Source organism: Sciurus carolinensis, chromosome 5 (assembly GCF_902686445.1).
Source record: "Sciurus carolinensis chromosome 5, mSciCar1.2, whole genome shotgun sequence".
Classification (NCBI taxonomy): Eukaryota; Metazoa; Chordata; class Mammalia; order Rodentia; family Sciuridae; genus Sciurus; species Sciurus carolinensis.
In genome coordinates this window covers 141,449,144-141,467,353 of record NC_062217.1, presented here as the reverse complement: position 1 = coordinate 141,467,353, position 18,210 = coordinate 141,449,144, and the positions used below count along the sequence as shown (strand labels likewise).

Sequence of the window (18,210 nt, the reverse complement as noted above, 5' to 3'; positions counted from 1 at the left end):
CCAGAGGTGATGATGATCAGTCTGGTTCAGGTACTTATTCCATCTAAGGGAGGTTCGAGAGGTAAGGGAAGGAGAGTGGGCCAGTGGTTAGACAGGACAGGTCGCCTGCTTTCTCTTCTCTGTGACTTCAGAGAGACCTTCTCAGTTGGGATGAAGCTAGTCTGGCTAGTTCAAGGTCACTGTTCACAGTGTGGAAGGTTTTCACATTGGAGATAGGCAGAATTACCCAGGATGCTTATCATACATGCAGATCTCTGAGGATCAGCCCCGGAAGTTCTTGTTGACTAAATCCAGGGAGTCTTAGGAACCTGTGTTTGTAACAAGCACCTTCAGGTAGCTGGGATGTTGCTGACCTGTGGACGTTTTGATAGCCTTTTGCATAACGGTGCTGTTCACCTCTGCCTTTTTCCTTGTAACAAGGGCTCTATTTTAAGATGGTTTCCTAAAATTCTCACTCATCTAGTAAACATTTTCCTTAGAGATCAGATCCATAAAAATGTTTGAGCCATACTTTTTTTTTTTTTTTTTTTTTTTTTTGCGGTACTGGGGATTGAACCCAGGGCCTTGTGCTTGCGAGGCAAACACTCTACCAACTGAGCTATATCCCCAGCCCGTTTGAGCCATACTTAAACTAAAATTATGTATTGTTATCTGAAATTAAAATTTAACTGGGCATTCTGCATCTTACCTGGCAATGCCAGGTGGCACAGAGTGGAGGCTGTTGTTGCAGCTCAGGTCTTAACAGCAAGCAGACTTTGAGATGGAGGTTAAAGTGCAGGATGCTTATTAGAAGATGAACACGTGAGAGGGAGAAGAAAGAAGTTGGCTCAGGCTGAGAAAGAAGCATCTGAAATGTAGAACCAACAACCTCAACCAATCCCACAGGAAGCCATGAGCCAGCATCAGAGTTGTTCCACATCGGGCTGAAATGGCTGGGACTCTGTACCATGGCTTCCACCCACAACTGGGGATAAGTGGCCCCAGGAAGACCAGGGTCTGCAGCTGAGGCAGACCTGGAGAGGGACCACGAAGGCACTCTGCTGTCAGCACTGCCAGCTCCTGGCAAGTCCTTCCTGGAAGGGGGATCCCTGGAAGGAGGATCCCACATGCTTAAAGGTGATGCATCTTTGTCTATTACAAGCATCTGAGAGCTAGCAATGAAGCCACTGTGGGTTCCAGACATTAAAAATGAATGCAATCTTATTTTATACTTGAGAGAGTGCAATACCTGGGTATAGTGGTTATGTTGGTTTGGGAGGAAGCCACTGGCTCTTTTGAACTGGTTCACAGTGTGATGCTTTTGTAGATACCAACTTTCACACCCTCCACCACAGCCCAGAAAATAGAATTCTGAGAAGTGAATGAGTGATTCATAGGGAAGCCTCTCAAGGTTTAGGGAACAGAACTGCTGAAAAACTGGGATCCTGGCTAATCATGGAGTGATGAATGCCTTTGATTCCTATCCTAGAGTGTGACCAGCTCAGTTTGCCCAACATGGGCTCAGGATTACCCTGTTTCCCATTCTCCACTCATTCATTCATTCATTCATTTGACCATCAAGTAGTAATTGACAGAAGCCATAGAAATGGGCTTTTATTCTCCACATGGCAGGATTTCTGAGACCTTACTATTAATACAATTTGAGTGAAAATGGAAAAGTTTTCTTATTATTTAATATGCTTAGGGTTTTTTTTTTTAATCTTTTCATATCTTCCAAAGCCTCATTTATTTTTTCCTCGAGATAAGGATCACAGCCTCTTTCTCCTCTACATCAATAATTTATTAAAAACCATTGGTTCCCATAGCAACTTCAAAGGTTAACAGCTCATCTAGGTCAGAGGGATCTTCAGAAATTGTTTATCATGGATTCACCAGGTCTTCTAAGAAAAAAAAAAAGGTTTCATAAAACATTTAAAAGAATAAACACTGTAACAGAACACACACACACACACACACACACACACACACACATTGCCTGCTGATATGTGGGATTTTCTGCATTCTAGTATCTTATTATCTTATTTCAGGGTAGGAATGAGGGAGAATTCCCTGAGAGATTGGGCACAACACTATGCTAGAGGATTCAGGACTAGAGAAAACGAGAGGGACCTAGCAATTGTGAGAATAATATTTTTCTGCCATAAAGTTTCAGGGGGGCCTCAGGGGTCATAGGACTGGAGTTCCTCATCTTTATCAAATGTTGGAAGAATGCTTCAGAATCAATGAGTGTATCTCTGATTTTATATAAGAGGAACATAGACTTAGAGACTAATGTTACGAGAGTGAAGACTAGAACAGAAAATAGTGACAGGGTGGTGTGACCAGGCAAACGTACCTCTCAGATTTCCTACTATGAAGAGCAAAAGCCTGACTGGCTCCAGTTTCTGCTCATCTGGATCCACCGCCAATGTGGTGTTGAAACTCACTCCCCACGGGCTGCCCTCTCCAGTGACTGGGCATGGCAGAGGTACCAGGACAAGCCCATCCCATCAAGAGGAGCATGACTGGCTCAAGGACTTCATATCCACCAGCTATGCCACATCCAGACTCTTCCTCCTCAATCCTCCTTCCTCTCCAGTTTCCTCCCTCAGGGGTCAGGTCTGCATCTCGGTCTGAAACTCTTCTGACCTTCTCCCTCCTTCAGTGATTCATCTGCTTCTAGTGGGACAACTAAAGTAGATGGAGTTTGAAATAAACTCCAAATAGGCAAGATTCAAGAAACATTTTGAATGTGTTGACCAAAACCACCTTGATGTTCAAAGCAGAGAAGGCTGAAGTCAGCCTAATTAATGCTGGGGACCTTGAGCAGGCAACTTTGGGAAGGACATGTGCTCATGGTCAAACTTTAAAGCTGCTCCGTAAATTCCATGGTTGTTTCTGTCAGTCCTCTTACACATACAGTGTTAGAGACACTTTATGGAAAAGAAGAAAAATGAAATGCCAACTTCTTAAAAAAAAAAATAAAAGAAATAGCTTGAGTCTGTAATTCTTTTTACTGGTCTCTGCATAATATTATTAATTGCATAATACATAATTATAAAGCTGAATTTTCTTCCCTTAAGTATTCTAATGCGTCTTCATCTCTTTCCTCTCCATTGTTACTAATCACCCAAGTTTTCGTCGTCTTTCATTAGGCTAACTTTAATAGCCTCCTGCTGGTCTTCTTGCCTCCTTCAAAGATCCTGGCACTGGGGAATAGATTGTTCTTAATACAGATTTGATTATATTAATTTTATACTTAAAACCTTCCAGAGCCTGGTCATTTCTTTCAAAATAAAACTAAATTCTTTACTTAGACTTATGAGACCCTCAATGAGGCAGATGAGACCCTCTGGGAGTTCACCCTTTGCTCTTCTGTTGGACAAAAGGGTTTCTTGGAATATTTTGCACACTTTCTGAGTTTCCTGACATACCCTGATTAAGTCTACAGAGAAAGGGCGGAGGGAGATGCCTCAAAGAGAATTGTGGGTGCTACTTTGGCACATGAAGTACATAGAATTACATATTTATAGAAACCTGACTTTTTTGTTTTTGGTGCTGGGGATTGAACTCAGGACCTTGTACATGCTAGGCAAGTGCTCTATCATGGAATTACATCCTTAAACCAGACCATATTTTTGGGTGAGTTGTACCAATTTGCTAAGTACTCCATGATCTCTTTTAGTTGGTAGATTTGTATTTTTTTCTTTTCTCCTTGAAAATCCTCTGATATTTAAAAAAATCTTTTTTTTGAAATTTAACTTACATGAATAAAATGTACCCATTTTAAGTATACAGTTCAATAAACTTTAACAAACACATGCGCCATATTACCATTACCACAGTCGACATAGATTTTGTCATCTAAAAATATTCCTTTTAGTCCCTTTGTCATCCATTCCCCTTACCCAAGTAATCCCTGCTAAGCTTTGGGCTGCTGTAGATTAGATTTACCTTTTGTAGAATTTCTTACAAATGAATTATAGAGTATGCTCTCGTTTGGGTCTGGCATCTCTGATTCAGCATAACCTTTGCGAGGATCTTCTTTGCTGAGTCATTGGCTTATTTTTATCCCACAATCTATTGATTTACTTTTGATAGACATTAGGTTGTTCCTAGTTTTTTAATACTATGAGAAAAGTACAATAAGCATTTGTATCTAAGTCTTTTACATTTGTATATAATGTTTTCATTCTTCTTGAGTAAAACATAGGAGTGTAATTGCTGAATTTTATGATAAATACATGTTCAGCTTTGTAAAGAAACAAACTACTTTCCAAAGCGATTGTACCATTTTACATTCTCAAAGCAACTGTTCCAGTTGCTTCACATCCTTGCCAACACTTAGCACCCTTGGTTTTTCAAAATTTTGCCATTCTTGTGCATGTGTAACAGTATCTCGTTGTGGGTTTACTTTACCTCTTCCAAAGACTACTAATGTGGAGCATATTTTCATGTGCCTATTGGACATTTATTGTCCAATTCTTAATATTTGGGTAGTTTAACTTCTTATTGAGTAATTATAGTTCTTTATATATTCTGAATACAGTCTTTGGTCCTATGTATGTGTTGTGACTATTTTCTCTCATTATGTTATTTGGATATTCCACTTTTTGGGTTCTAATTATTTATACATGACAGTAGAATGCATTTTGACATATACATAAATGCAGTATTACGTCTCATTCTTCTGGTTGTAGATGATGTAGAATCACACCAGTCGTGTAATCATATGCACATAGAATAAAAATGTCAGATTCATTTCACTGTCCTTCCCACCCCCACATCCCTTCCCTCCCTTCACTCCCCTCTGCCTAATCCAAAGTAACTCTAGTCTTACCTAGCCACCCCCAACCTTATTGTGAATTAGTATCTGCATATCAGAGAAAACATTTGGCTTTTGGGGTTTTGGGATTGGCTTATTTAGCATGATAGTCTTCAGCTCTATTCGTTTACCAGCAAATGCCATAATTTCATTCTTCTTTAAGACTGAGTAATTGAATATCCCTTTTTAAACGATGTATTTGAAACAATAGTTTATAAATTTGAAATCCAATTTGTTGATTTTCTGTTTTGTGCTTTTTGTGCCCAATCTAAGAAATCTTTGCTTATCCCAGGATCATAAAAACGTTGCTATGCTTTTTTCTATAAGTTTTATATCTTTAATATGATATTAAGGTTTATTTACTTATTTATTATTTGTTTGTTTGTTTATTTTGGTGCTGGGGATTGAACCCAGAGAGGTTTAACCACTGAGTCACATCCCCAGGCCTTTTTATTTTTTATTTTGAGACAGGGTCTTGCTAAATTGCTTAGGGCCTTGCTAAGTTGCTGAGCGGGCTTTGAACTTGCAATCCTCTGGCCTCAACCTCCTGAGTTACTGAGATTATAGGCATGCACCACCATGCCCGGCTTATGATTTATTTTAAATAAATTTTTGTATATCATGTAAAGTAAGACTTGAGGTTCATTCTTTTCATATGGAGATTCAGTTAGTTTTTCTAGCATCTTTTGTTGAAAAGATTATTATTCAATTGCTTTGATACCTTTGTAAAAACTTAATTGACCATGTATGTGCAGATACTTTGTTCCATTAATCAATTCTTAAGTCAAGCTTTATACCAGTACCACTATTTCTTGGTTACTGGTCACTTTATAGTAACCCTTGAAATCAAGTAATGCAAGCCCTATGACTTTGCTGTTTAAATTTGTTTGAAATTGTTTTGGTTCATCCAGGCTCCTTGTATTTCTATGTAAATTTTAGAAGTAGCTTATCAATTTCTACAGTAAATTTTATTGGACTTTTGACTGGAAATGAGTCAAATTTATAGTTCAATTTGGGGAGAACTGGCATCTCAACAATATTGTCTTCCAGTGCACAAATGTAGTGAAAGTTTTAAATATGAGTTTTATTTCATTATTTGATGTCTTCTTTAGGGATTTCAGTGATTGGTATCTTTAATTTTCTTTGCTTATCTTCCATTTTAACCACTTTATCTTTGAACCTTTTAACTTCTTTCTTTAGTTCATTTTTATTATTTATTTTCCTGCCTCTTCTCTTTATTAAAATTTCATTTGGATCTATTCTCCATGGGATACTTGTAATTTAGTCTTCATTCCTAAGTAGATTTTGTCTCCCACCTTGGAGTTCATTCAATCAATCACTCAGTTTATCTCCTGTTGCTTTGTCCATATCTATCTTTGTTTTCAAAAAATTTTTAGAAGAATTTCATTAAATAAAAAGCTTTGATTCTCTCCCCTTTTTTCTTTTAAAGTATGCTCTATATGGATTTAGGAGCTTCATTGCAATGCATTGCATTTCATTTTCACAGAAAGATTTACCATTCCTAGTTCAAGATCACCCTCTTCTGTCAGTGTAGCAAAGTACAGTTCCTTAAGGTATGACTTTTGTTTGTTTGTTTAAGTTGTAGGGTGAATAGGTGTTTGAGGCCATAAGTCCCCTCTCCTGGGTAGAGTCATGGCCATGAAGGAGGGAGAAAGACCACTGGCACCTGCATAAACAAACATTATCACAAACTTCCTTATCTCTACTTCTTCATTCTCTAAAACCCTCCTTTCCTAAGCTAAGGAAGTCTGTTCTTCTCACTGGAGCCTTTCCTCCCTCTTCCTTTCCCTTACTATGTTAAGTGTATAAACCCCAAATTCTAACCACCCCTTTGAACATCACCAAGTGCCACTGGACCTGCACACTGCATGCTTAAGTGAATGTTTGCTAATCTGTCAGTCAGAAGGTGAAAAAAGTTTTTCCTTCTCAACAGCAGGATGGGACTCAGCTTTAGACACTGGTCCTGAGCAGAGAGAGTATTTCTGCCAGTTCTAGGTGCGTGGAGGGAGCTCTGTCACCCTCTGCTCTGGGGGGAAGGCTCCAGTTGGCAGGAGATGCAGTCCCTCCTCCCTAGGGGCTGTCCAGCTCCAGCCTGTTGGCCTATTTCCAGGCTGTTTGTCCCTATGGTTTTACATTTTGCTTATTGTTTAAGTTTTTAAAAATCTTTTTGTTTGTTCTTTTTAGTACAACACCTTTATTTTATTTATTTATCTTTTTGTGGTGCTGAGGATCGAACCCAGGGCCTCACATATGCTAGGCAAGCACTCTGCCACTGAGCTACAGCCCCAGTCCTTATTGTTTAAATTTTACTTTGCTCTGAGTCACTGAAATTTTCTTCTTATATTTTGAAAGAGGCATATAAATATGTATTTAATGTCTTACCTCTCATTCCTACGAATTTAGAGAGCAGGAAAAAGGATTATGAATGCATTACTCTGAGGCCTTTTTCCTGACGTTTTTCAGGACTTTCAAAAAATAAGGATGATACAGTTTATCTGAACTCAAAAATATGTCCTTTGATCTGGTAGTTCTGCTTCTGAAAATCTTACTTGAGTAAGTAAAGCAAAAAGTAATGGGAAAAGGCTTCATTAACAAAGATGTTCATGGACATATTATTTTTGCTTATGAAGATCTGAATATATTATACATATTTTCCACTTCCCAACAATAGAAATATTTATTGAATATATTCACGTAGCGTGATACTATATAACTATAAAAATAATATTTTACAAAGAATGTATAATATAAAAATGCAAGTTTTGATGTGAATGAGAAAATTGTTCTTAGCTTTTTTTGTTTTTGGTGCTCGGGATTGAGCCCAGGGCCTCTTGAATACTAGGCAAGTACTGCACCAATGAGCCACATCCCCAGCCCCTTTAACCATTTTTGTTGTTTCACACAACTGTGAAGTAAAAATAGATAAATAAATAAATAAAATCATGGAAAAAATAATTAAAAAACCCATTAAACTGCTAAAAGTTGTTGTTTCTTTGTGATTTTTCCTTATTTTTTTAAAAAACATTTTCTTTATTTTTCAAAATTTCATTATGTGTATGAATCCCTTTGCTCATAGGAAGAGATCTAGATAAATAAGTTGCCAAAAGTCTGCCTGGTAGAAGAATGAAATGTTAAGATTAGGCATGCTTTCAATGGTTCTGGAGAGCAGGTTGGCATGCCGCAAAGTGATGATTCTGAAACATGGTGTGAGAGGCCCCAAGTGCCAGAGGAAGCTTTTGGGTTATGAACTTATTTGTACTTAGATGGAGTTTCAGCATCAGGGCAAACGTGGCAGCAGTTGGGAGATACAGAGCAAGGAGGCAGGGCTGGAAGGGACTGGCAGATGGCAAGAAGCTGCAGTCTGCAGGCAAATGGGCGGGAGCCAGGATCAGATGGGGAAGGGCAAGCCAGGAGGCTGGGTGGGGAGGCCCTTGGCAGGGAGCAGGACGGGAGCCAACAATGAGTGAGGGGTTGCTAAGTTTGTTCCAGGAACTGTTTGGGACCCTGAGAAAATTTGAGAAGATTGACACAGGTCTTTCCTTCATGAGACTTACAGTCCAGGGTAGGGGGTTCAAGCTGTTTGTATGTTTAAGGAGATGGAGTCCTGGTGATGGTAAAGAGAAAGAGAGGAGAGAAGGACAGGATGGAGAATTGATGGATAATTAGAGACAATGAACATTAAATGTTCAGTTCTCTCCTCCTTCCCTCCTTCCTTTTTTTCTTCCCTTCATTCTTTTTAAAATATGCAGTGCATGAGAGAACAAGAAGAAATTTAACCAGTGTGTGCCACTTTATTAGGGTTGCCATGGAACGAACACATACAGAGTCAGTATCCATTGTTCAGCTAATATTCCAATTCAACAAGGCACTGTGTGCTTATTTGCTCTATCTGCCTATCCCACGGCTTTGATTTGCAACATCAGCATCAGCAGTGAAATCTTCACTTGCTAAATGGGGACAGCTGCCACCAGGGGGCAGCCGGGTGCCATGGTCCCTTAGATGAGGGTGGTCATGATTCCAGGGAGCTCTGGCCACCTTCCTCCTGCAGACCTCCTGACCACCCCACCCCCTACCCCCGCTTCGAACCACAACTTTCTATTACTTGTTCATGATCTTGCTTTATTAAAGTGACTAAGCTCTAAAGACACATTTAAACTCCTTTTTCAATGGAAAAGGAATCCATAATATACCATGCAGGCTGCCCTCCTATTAATTGCAGCTATAAATTAATTCTTCTTCCTTTAAAAGCCTGAATTTAGCTTCAGCTACTTATAGCTCTTACCGCTTACCCCCTTGACCGGTGCCCCGTCCCCTCCCTGTTTCTCTCCTGTCCTCTGTCTGCACCACCCTTTGCTCCCTCCCTCTCCACCCCTCAACTCCATCACTATGGTTACGTGGGGACCTGTTTCTGTGGTGCCGTCTTCCATAGCCTGCTTCAGAGGTAATTTCCCCAATGAATTCTGACTCTGCTCAGTTATCTCTGCCCTTATCCTCCATCAATGTAGAAAAAAAAAATCAGAGAGGGAAGAGGGAGGGGGGGAGAGAGAGAGAGAGAGAGAGAGAGAGAGAGAGAGAGAGGGAGAGAGAGAGAGAGAGAGAGAGAGAGAGAGAGAGAGAGAGAGAGAGAGAGAATGTGAGCAATCTAGCAGCTCAAATATCAAATTTCTGTTTCCAGGAGACTTTCTGTAGCTAAGGCTTCCTCTTCTTTTTTGTTTTCATTCTTTACAAGGAAAAGCCGCTCCTGACCCCATGCCTCTTACTCTGGTGTAAACCTAAATCTACTTGTAACACTTATTAAATAAACATCTCTTGGCTTTGTGGCTGTAATAACATTAAGGAACTGTTTTATTCTTTAAATACTTTCAATTCTGGAAATTAAGAGTCCTTTTAGGACAGAAAAATGAACTGAACTAAGAAAAGATCCTCTCACATGGGGGAGACATCAACATAGAAATTGTGCACCAAATCAGTCCAGGTCACAGTGAAAGGTTAAAGAGGACATCTTGGAGTCATATGACGAGACAAGGAACTTTCCCAGAGAGATGGAGGGCAAACATCTCCAACATTTTTCAAACAGCAAAGATGATTCTGGGAAGTTTTTTTTTTTTTTTTTTTTTGCAATAACATGAATTCAAAGGTCAGAAATGACAGTATTTTGATACGTTTGGGTTTTGGTTCATTTGGTTTCCTGTAACTTAAGATCTGTGAGTTAGGTAGTTTTCCATCCTTCCTGAGGTATAAGATGACCTGCTCAAATTATGCAAATGCTCATTCAAAGGAAGCAGCAGAATTATGTTAAATTCTTCCATAATTCCATTGGAACTATGATTCATAGGGTCCATTCTCAAAAAAGAGTTGCATGAGATGAACACAGTCCAGCAACATTTTCTTAATGTCATAAAAGGGCTGTAACTCACAGGAACACTACTTAAAAGCCCCATGTTCTCTTTCGTCCTCTCTCCTTACAAGCCTCCTTCTGGGTCTCTCAGAAAACACACACTGACACCATCCTCCAACCTACCCTGTGATTTACTTTGTGTTGTTCTTCGCCCTCTTTTCTGGTTCTGCTCCACAGCAGTCCCTAAACAGAACTCTGCTGGGAGGGCTCCCAGGGAGAAAGAAATTGACAGGGAAGAGCCAGATCTTTAACTCAGAGGGCGCTAGAAAGGTTGGGAATACATTGACAGCAACAATTCAGCCTGCTTAGACCTGATTTTTGGTAACAAAACTAGCCATAGTTTCCTTTAAGCATTGAGCATCTGTCCAGGCCAGTTGGGACAGTCATCTCAACCAATGATAACCTTGTAGCAATAGGACATGACTTTCGAGGCTGAATGAGCCTTGCTGAGTTTGAGGACAGTGAATTCTACCTCTTTCAATCTTTGTCATAACCAAAGAAGAAAGGGAGGCACTTTAAGTTGGCATATGAAGAGGCTCTCTCATTTCATGTCCCAGGCTTACCATTACCTCAGCCAGAACATTCCCCTTCCTCATGAGAGGAAGTCAGAGACCCACGGGGAAGATGAGAACAAAGTTTACATCATCCCCCCTTATCGTGGACAGTGTCCATATTGGTGACCCTGACGATGCCACACTACATAGGTTGTGACATGCAAGAAAGGCTGGGGCCATTTCAGGCTGAATTGAACTAATTGTTTATATCTTGACTGAGTCATGAGGAGCCTATTCCAGTCTTCAGCTCTGTATGATCCAAATTGCCCTTCTAATGGTTTCTTTGGGGATGGTCAGGTTTTGGAGGACTAATCCAATCTCTCAAGTGGCAGGCCAGTGGTGGATTTCAGGAGAGAACCTGAGAGGGACTGAATTCGGGTGCTATGCTCCCATTGAGGAAAACCAACTTAGAAGAGGAAAGCAAGTGGCTATTTAAATATTTTGTTCAATTTCATGTCCTGCCTGCCTCTGGTCCCTACTGCCTTCCTTATCACCTTGGCAAAGCTCATTCAGCAAAACTAATTATCATTCTAGCCTGAGATTCTTCTTGGGGGTCTCCAGAATAGTCCACTGGCCACTCTCTGCGAAGGAAATCTCTTTCCCTAAACCTCCTCGCCCATGTTAGACAAGTCTTTTCTGGGGTCCACCCTTGTTGGCCACAGTTTCTGAGAGACATGGATGTCCACAGCAGTAGCCACCTGGTCACTGTGGGCACCTGCAGGAGCAGGCTGGTTCTGCTGCTCTCTGCTGCATACAATAGACTTGTTCTGCTTGTTAACCTTTGGGTCATATCCCCCTCCCCAAAAGGCTGTGGTTCCTGCCCTTCGACTCTCCTTCTTCATCATTCCTTCGCAGATACCAAACCCTCCTATTTTATTAAGAAACATGGCACGAAGCCATGCTGCAGCTTCCAGGTCGAGTTTATCTAACATGCCTGGATGAGTGATTCTGGCATTTATCATAAGGGATAATGGGTTATTTCTGGGAAGGGCCCTGAATATGGACAGAAAATATCTGAGCTCATCAACTATGCCCTGATTCTCATTTGATCTGTTATCAGCTAGTGGAATCTCTTGACCTTGTCCCTACATATTGTGATAGCTCCAATTTGTGGGCCTCTAAACACAAAATCACTTGGTATAGCCTGATAATAACTGTTTATTATTATGATCCCCTGCTATAGCATCCTTGAAGTAGAAGCTGGGAATTGTGGAAATTTCAAACATCAGAATTAGGTTGACCTTTAAACTGAAATAAAGGGAAATAGATTGGGAAAGATGCTGATGGGGTGAAGTTGGACATCCTGAAGGTAAGGGAGACTGGATTTAGATACCCCATGTGGTATCTAATGTATAATACATGTCAAATTTTATTTTATAATTAATATCTGCTTGGAATCTAATGCAGTTTGGTAGCATGGGGTCCAGAGTGCACTTTTTGGAGGATCCACTGCTTCTTTGCCCTGGAAGAGTCCTTTAGCAGGTGGCTATGATACAAGTAATCTGTATGAGGCACCCAGAAGCATATTGCTACTGACCTCAGTTTAGGAGTGTGAGACAGCAAAACCCTCATCATTATATCTTCAGAAAATGGTTGGCATGGGATCGGGGAAGGGAACACAGTCCCTTTTAATCTCTAGTGTGGGGAAATTTCTCTTTTAAAAAGTTTCCCAAGTTTATATGAAAATCGTTCTCAAAAGTGAACAAAAGAATTTCGGGAATAACATTAGTCCCCTGCCCCACCTGTCTCTGGTCTCATTTCCCAGGGGCAAACACTTTCAGCTACTTTAGCTATTTCTAATAGTATGTATTTCTGTATTCTGAACATCATAGAATGCACAGGTTAAATTTTCCTGCTTTCTCTGTTCTAGGTACGCATCTGTTGATTTATTGTTAGAATAGATGAGGATTCAGCTTTTTTTTTTTCCCCTAAGATCTTCTACCTCAATCTCCAATATCTCCTCTCTTCCCACATGGCTAGAGTTTGAGGTGGCATATTATAAACAGCAGGTGTTCTGGATCCAGACTGCTTAGGTTTGAATTCCAGCTGTGTGACCTTGGACTAAGTGCTTAAGCTGTCTGTGCTTCATGTTCCTATCTTTAAAATAGAATGTTGACAATAAATAGAACAAAGGTTGAGAGGATGATTGGGTGAGTCAGGCCATGGTACATAGTAAGTGTTCCATAGCTGTTAGTTTTTAATTAAAATTTTTTGGCTAAATCAAAATTCCACGTTTACATTAACATGAATACATAAATATTAGTCCCTGCTGATAATTCTCAGTGTTTCTTCTTGTACAACTTCTATTTTCCTACATTTAATGACTGCATGGTTTTTTTCACTCGCTTAGTTTTCTGGGTACCTATGAGAAAGTTTCAAATTCTCCAAAAGACTCTCAAAACAAAACCATATCAAGTAATCTGTCACCTCTATTTCCCCCCCGCTGGGAACTCTTTTCAGAAAATTTCCATTTGCCTGTGCCTTGTGGTCCTCATGCTGTCTTTGCCAGAGGCATAGCAATCATCTTGGAACTACCTTCCACATCACAGTCACAATTCTTCTGTTTGTCATCTGTGTTGAATCCCATTTTCTCAGTGCTATGTCTTCCTATTTCTTGGCTTACTCCCTCATTTTGGTGGAGTACATCCTGCAGTGTCTTCCAGAGAAAGGTTCATGGAAGGTAAAATTTATGAGATTTTTGTAAGCTGAAAAATGTCTATTTATTACTCAGCAGCAGGTCAGGGAGGAGAACTGGGGATTCAACTATTTGTTATGCAAGATTTTAGAAAACCCACCTGTTTTAAGACCTGTACTTTATATTGATCTCTATTATGCCTTGTGGCCTTGGGTCTGGAATCTTCATTAGTTCTTTCTCTGAAAAGTGGAGATAATAATAGCAAGAATTAAATGATTAAATGCATGTGAAAGAATTAAATGATTAAATGCATGTGAAATATTTACCAGGTGTCCTGAACATAGTGCATACTCAGAAAATGGAATAATTTCTTTCAATCCTTAACACTGAACATAGGTACTCAAGCCATTTAAAGAAAGGAAGAAAGTATAAGAGCCAGCAGAGGTATTGCACTAAATGGAATACTTTTAGGAGAAAAAGAAAAAGAGGAAGTTACCTGGGAAGTTGAGGTGGGGGGTTGCAAGTTTGAGCCCAGCCTGAGCAACATAGTGAGACCCTGTTGAAAGAAAGAGAGTAGGTAAATAAATAAGTTAGTTCTTCAGACCTTGAGGTGAGAATGAGTGCACAAATAAATTCTTGTGATAGTGGATATTTGGTCTTTTAATATAGTGCCTTTGCTTATTCACATTCTGAATGTTAGTCCCTTTTTCCTAAACCTTTGGTGAATTCTGTGCTAAAAATACTCCTTTCCCATTTGGTGCAGTGAAATGTCATATCCATTAAACACCAACATACCAAATGCTGCTTGCAGATCCTCAACCCAGCAAACCCAAATCAACAGGAAATTGTGATCTTCCTCAGCTTGTTCATCTTGCACATCTCAACAGATTATTCTGAAGGGTAATTTAAATTATAATTGTTATCCTAGAGCTACCCTATAATTATGAGAACAAAGAACTCATCTACTATAAAGAAGTAGTATTGGGTCAAGATCTCCAAACTCTGAAGTTGGATTTTTTTCCTTTATTGCAACGGAGCTACAGAATTTTCAGGGTTGAAAAGGGCCTTTGGGGCAATCTGATTTAGTTCTGATGTTTTATAGAAAATTGAGTCCCAAAGAAACTTAAATGTCTTACCTATGGTAATAATTAATACTAGTTATGTCTTGAACTTTTGGTAAAACTTTTCTAACCAAGGGCTTGATGCCCTTGACATATCCCTGGTGAGTCTAATGTGATTGTTTATACCAGAGGCTCCCAAATCCCAGCAATTGGGCTGGTGATGAACTATCAACTTCAAAATGAACTCAGGGGGTATTGGAAAATAAAAGTTTCTGGGTCTTATTCTTTGAAGATTCAGGTTCAGTGGGTTGATAATGGGACCCCAGCAATCTGTATATTTAGTTAGCTTTGTAGGTGATTCTGGAAGGCACCCAGCTTGGTGCCAGCTTGGGACATCATAGGTGGTGGAGGAGTCTGGGCCCAGGAGCATGGAGGTTCTTAGATGATCAGGGACTGGCAAACTGCAAGGGTATCTACAGCGTGGCAGAGTGGAGGATGCTGGGGTGGAAGGGCCATTTTAGGTTCTCCCTGCCTGCTGAGGTTGGCCTGTGATGATTTACAACTAATGCCTAGATACCTCCAGGAAAGCGAAATCAGGAGAAGTCCTGTGCCACTAAGGAGACTCTAAGAGTCTAATCTGCAAAGCCAACCTCAAGGTGATGAGAGCAAAAGGGAGGGTAGCTGGGTCACCCTTGCCAGATGGAGATTGATCTGAAATGGAAGCACATCCAGGAAGAGAACAGAAAATCATCTAGGAACACTGGGTCTCTTGTCTCCCAGGCATAGAAGACCACTAAATTAGAATTGGCAGCTTGACTTCACTTGGGAAAACATCATTTTGAAACAAAGGCTATCAGTTTAAATATTTTAAAACAAGAATATTTGAGAGAACACAATTTTAAAATGTATATAGAAAATGTAACAGTGAATCATCATGAATAATAGACCAAGATGGGAGATTGCATTTTGTCATGTTTTGCAAAATAAGAGCTGGTAGGGATCTTTGAAACCTTTTAGTGGAGGGATTTTAGATGCATCTGGGGATGTGGCCCTCCCTGAGTAACTCTCTGATAGAGATTCTCAGTAGAGACCAGAACTCCTGCAGATAACATCTGTTGTTTTGTTCAGCATTCTTTCTTTTTTAAAAATAGTGCTATAGTTTTTACTTTAGGGAATCACTCTTACCCCATTTTACTGAAGTGAGAGAGTTCTCTTATGTGGTTCTCATCCATGGGTTCCAGAGTTAGGGATGGGACCTAAACTTGGCCAATCAGAGCTTTCTGTCTTTAGCCACAACAATTGTATCAGGGCTAAGTGCCCGACCAATGAGCATTGGCCCTGAACTTTTGCTAGAACAACTGGAAAAGAGTAATTTCCAGTCTTTCTGTTGGGTGTGGCTGTACTGGCAGGACCAAAGTTGGAGTTGTTGGTGGGCATCTTTCCACCATGGAAGGAGAGACTGGGAAGAAGTCAACACTGAGGAAAATAGAGCCAAGAGTTAGAGAATGACAGAATGGCAATACGGTCTGAGTCTCCAGGCTAGGTACCTCTAAAGCTAGATGCACTTGTATATTTCAAATAGTGCAGCTAAGTTTAAGTAACTTACAACCAAAAGAACCCTGACCACCATGACTCCTCAGGGATCAGAATTTGGGGTAGAGAAATGATCATGTGTATTTAGAAAATTCTCTCTCTCTTTTTTTTTTTTTTTGTAAAGAATATTTTTAGTTGTGGTTGGACATAACAACTTTATTTTATTTATTTTTCTATGTGGTGCTGAGAATCGAACCTGGTGCCTCACACATGCTAGACGAGTGCTCTACCACTGAGCCACAACCCCAGCCCTGGAAAATTCTTGATAATTATGATACACCCATTGAGAGTAGACAGGGTTTGGGAACAAGAAATGGTAGTATGTTTTTTTCTCACTGGAACACTTCTAGTTGAGAATAGCATAAGCTAGTCTAGGGAACTCGGCCAAAGTCACATGTGTAGAACACAGTAAACCTCTTCTGAGTTCAATTCTGTCTTCTTTTAGAAAAAAAAAAAAAAAAAAATATATATATATATATATATATATATATATATAATTTTTTTAAAAAAGGTAACAGGACTGGGGCTGTAGTCCATTGGTTGAGCACTTACCAAAGCATGTCAAGGCCCTGGGTTTGAGCGCCGGTGTGGCCCCACCCCTGCTGCAAAAATTAAGGTACGCATCACTGTTAATATAACTTTGCTGATGAATACAATGTGGTAGGATAGCTTCATTTTTTCATTTAGGAACATTTGACTTTTATTAGCACAAATGTCAGACAGAAATTTGAAGAGCTGTTTTTCACATTGTTCTCTCCACTGATACAAACACTGATCACATTTCAACAAAAGCAAGTCTTATTAAAGTATAGGTGATTTCCTAGAGATCAAAGTCTGTCCATGTTGCTGGGTAAGAATGTGTGCCTTCCACAGCCCTGGACTCCTGCAGTCTTCCTTCTCTGTTGGAGCATAGGCAGGCAACTGGGTGACCTGTTTACTTGACTCTGGACATCTATCCACCCCTCTCTTTGTGGGGTCGGCTGCCTCTACTGGTGAAATCACCTGAATTTTCGCTCAATCCCTTCTTTTTTTTTTTTTTTTTTTGTGGTGTTGGGGATCGAACCCAGGGCCTTGTGCATGCAAGGCAAGCACTCTACCAACTAAGCTATACCCCCAGCCCAATCCCTTCTTCTAGAAGTCCACAAGCATCCTCAGCCCTCAGAGAGAAGCATGCAAGCTACACAGTGGTCTCCTACACAGGAGTTGAATGCAGCTCCCAGTCAGTCTGGCTTAGAGTGTGTATGAGGGCAAATAATTAACCTCATCAGTAAAATGGAGGTATTTTTGAGTAACCACCTCCTGGGATAGTTGTGAGGCTTAGATTTACTCTACCAACCTGCTCGATGACTATCATTATTCACATTTTACAGAATGACTTTGATTAACTTGCCCAAGGTCATAAAGCAAGTATGTAGTCACACTGAAAGGCAAAGCCCAGCCAGACTGACACTAAAGCACATGGCACTACTATATTTGCTGCCACAGAGAGAATATCAGGGTACCCACAGGATCCACCTATAGGCAAAAAACTGGAAATCTCGAGTCATGATGCACTTCCCTATTGTAGAACAGACTTTTGCCTCTTTTAAGTCCATGCATATTTTTCATCTTCAATGTAGTTGAGATTGTTGTCTCCATAGGTATAAATACCTACTGGTGACCCTATGCTACTATGGACACTTCAGGCTCCAAAATGGGGTTTCTGTCTACCTGGCAGTTTACAGAGTTTTGTCTTTAGGCACAATGTATTTGATGCCACTGATAGAAAACCACTGAAATGAATCTTTCTTTGCTTCTTAACTGGCTACATGTTTATGGTTCAGTTATTTAGCTTTTCTAAAAATGCTTTCTCATTTGTAGAATAATATTATTGTCATAAAATCACACAATAAGGGCTGATAATACAGAGAAAGCACTTAGTATAGTGGTTGTCTCATAATAAATGCCCAAACAATGTCATTTATTATACTTCAATTAAAATATTATAGGATATGTCCTCTATTAAAGATATTTTATTTAGTGTTAATTAGACATATATGGGTATATAGGATCAAAGGAATGAATGATACAGGACCCAGTGCATGGGATCTGTTATTAAAAGCACTGATTTCTGGGGCACAGTTTTGCTGGGAATTATTGTTTAA

The 18,210-nt window shown here is 39.9% G+C and overlaps 1 non-coding gene across 1 annotated transcript; it reads right to left on the bottom strand.

Annotated features, from left to right (window-relative positions):
- Positions 1-535: 535 nt before the first annotated feature.
- Positions 536-609, bottom strand: Trnaa-cgc (transfer RNA alanine (anticodon CGC)). Its single transcript has one exon. It is a non-coding gene; the product is annotated as a tRNA-Ala (tRNA).
- Positions 610-18,210: the final 17,601 nt, after the last annotated feature.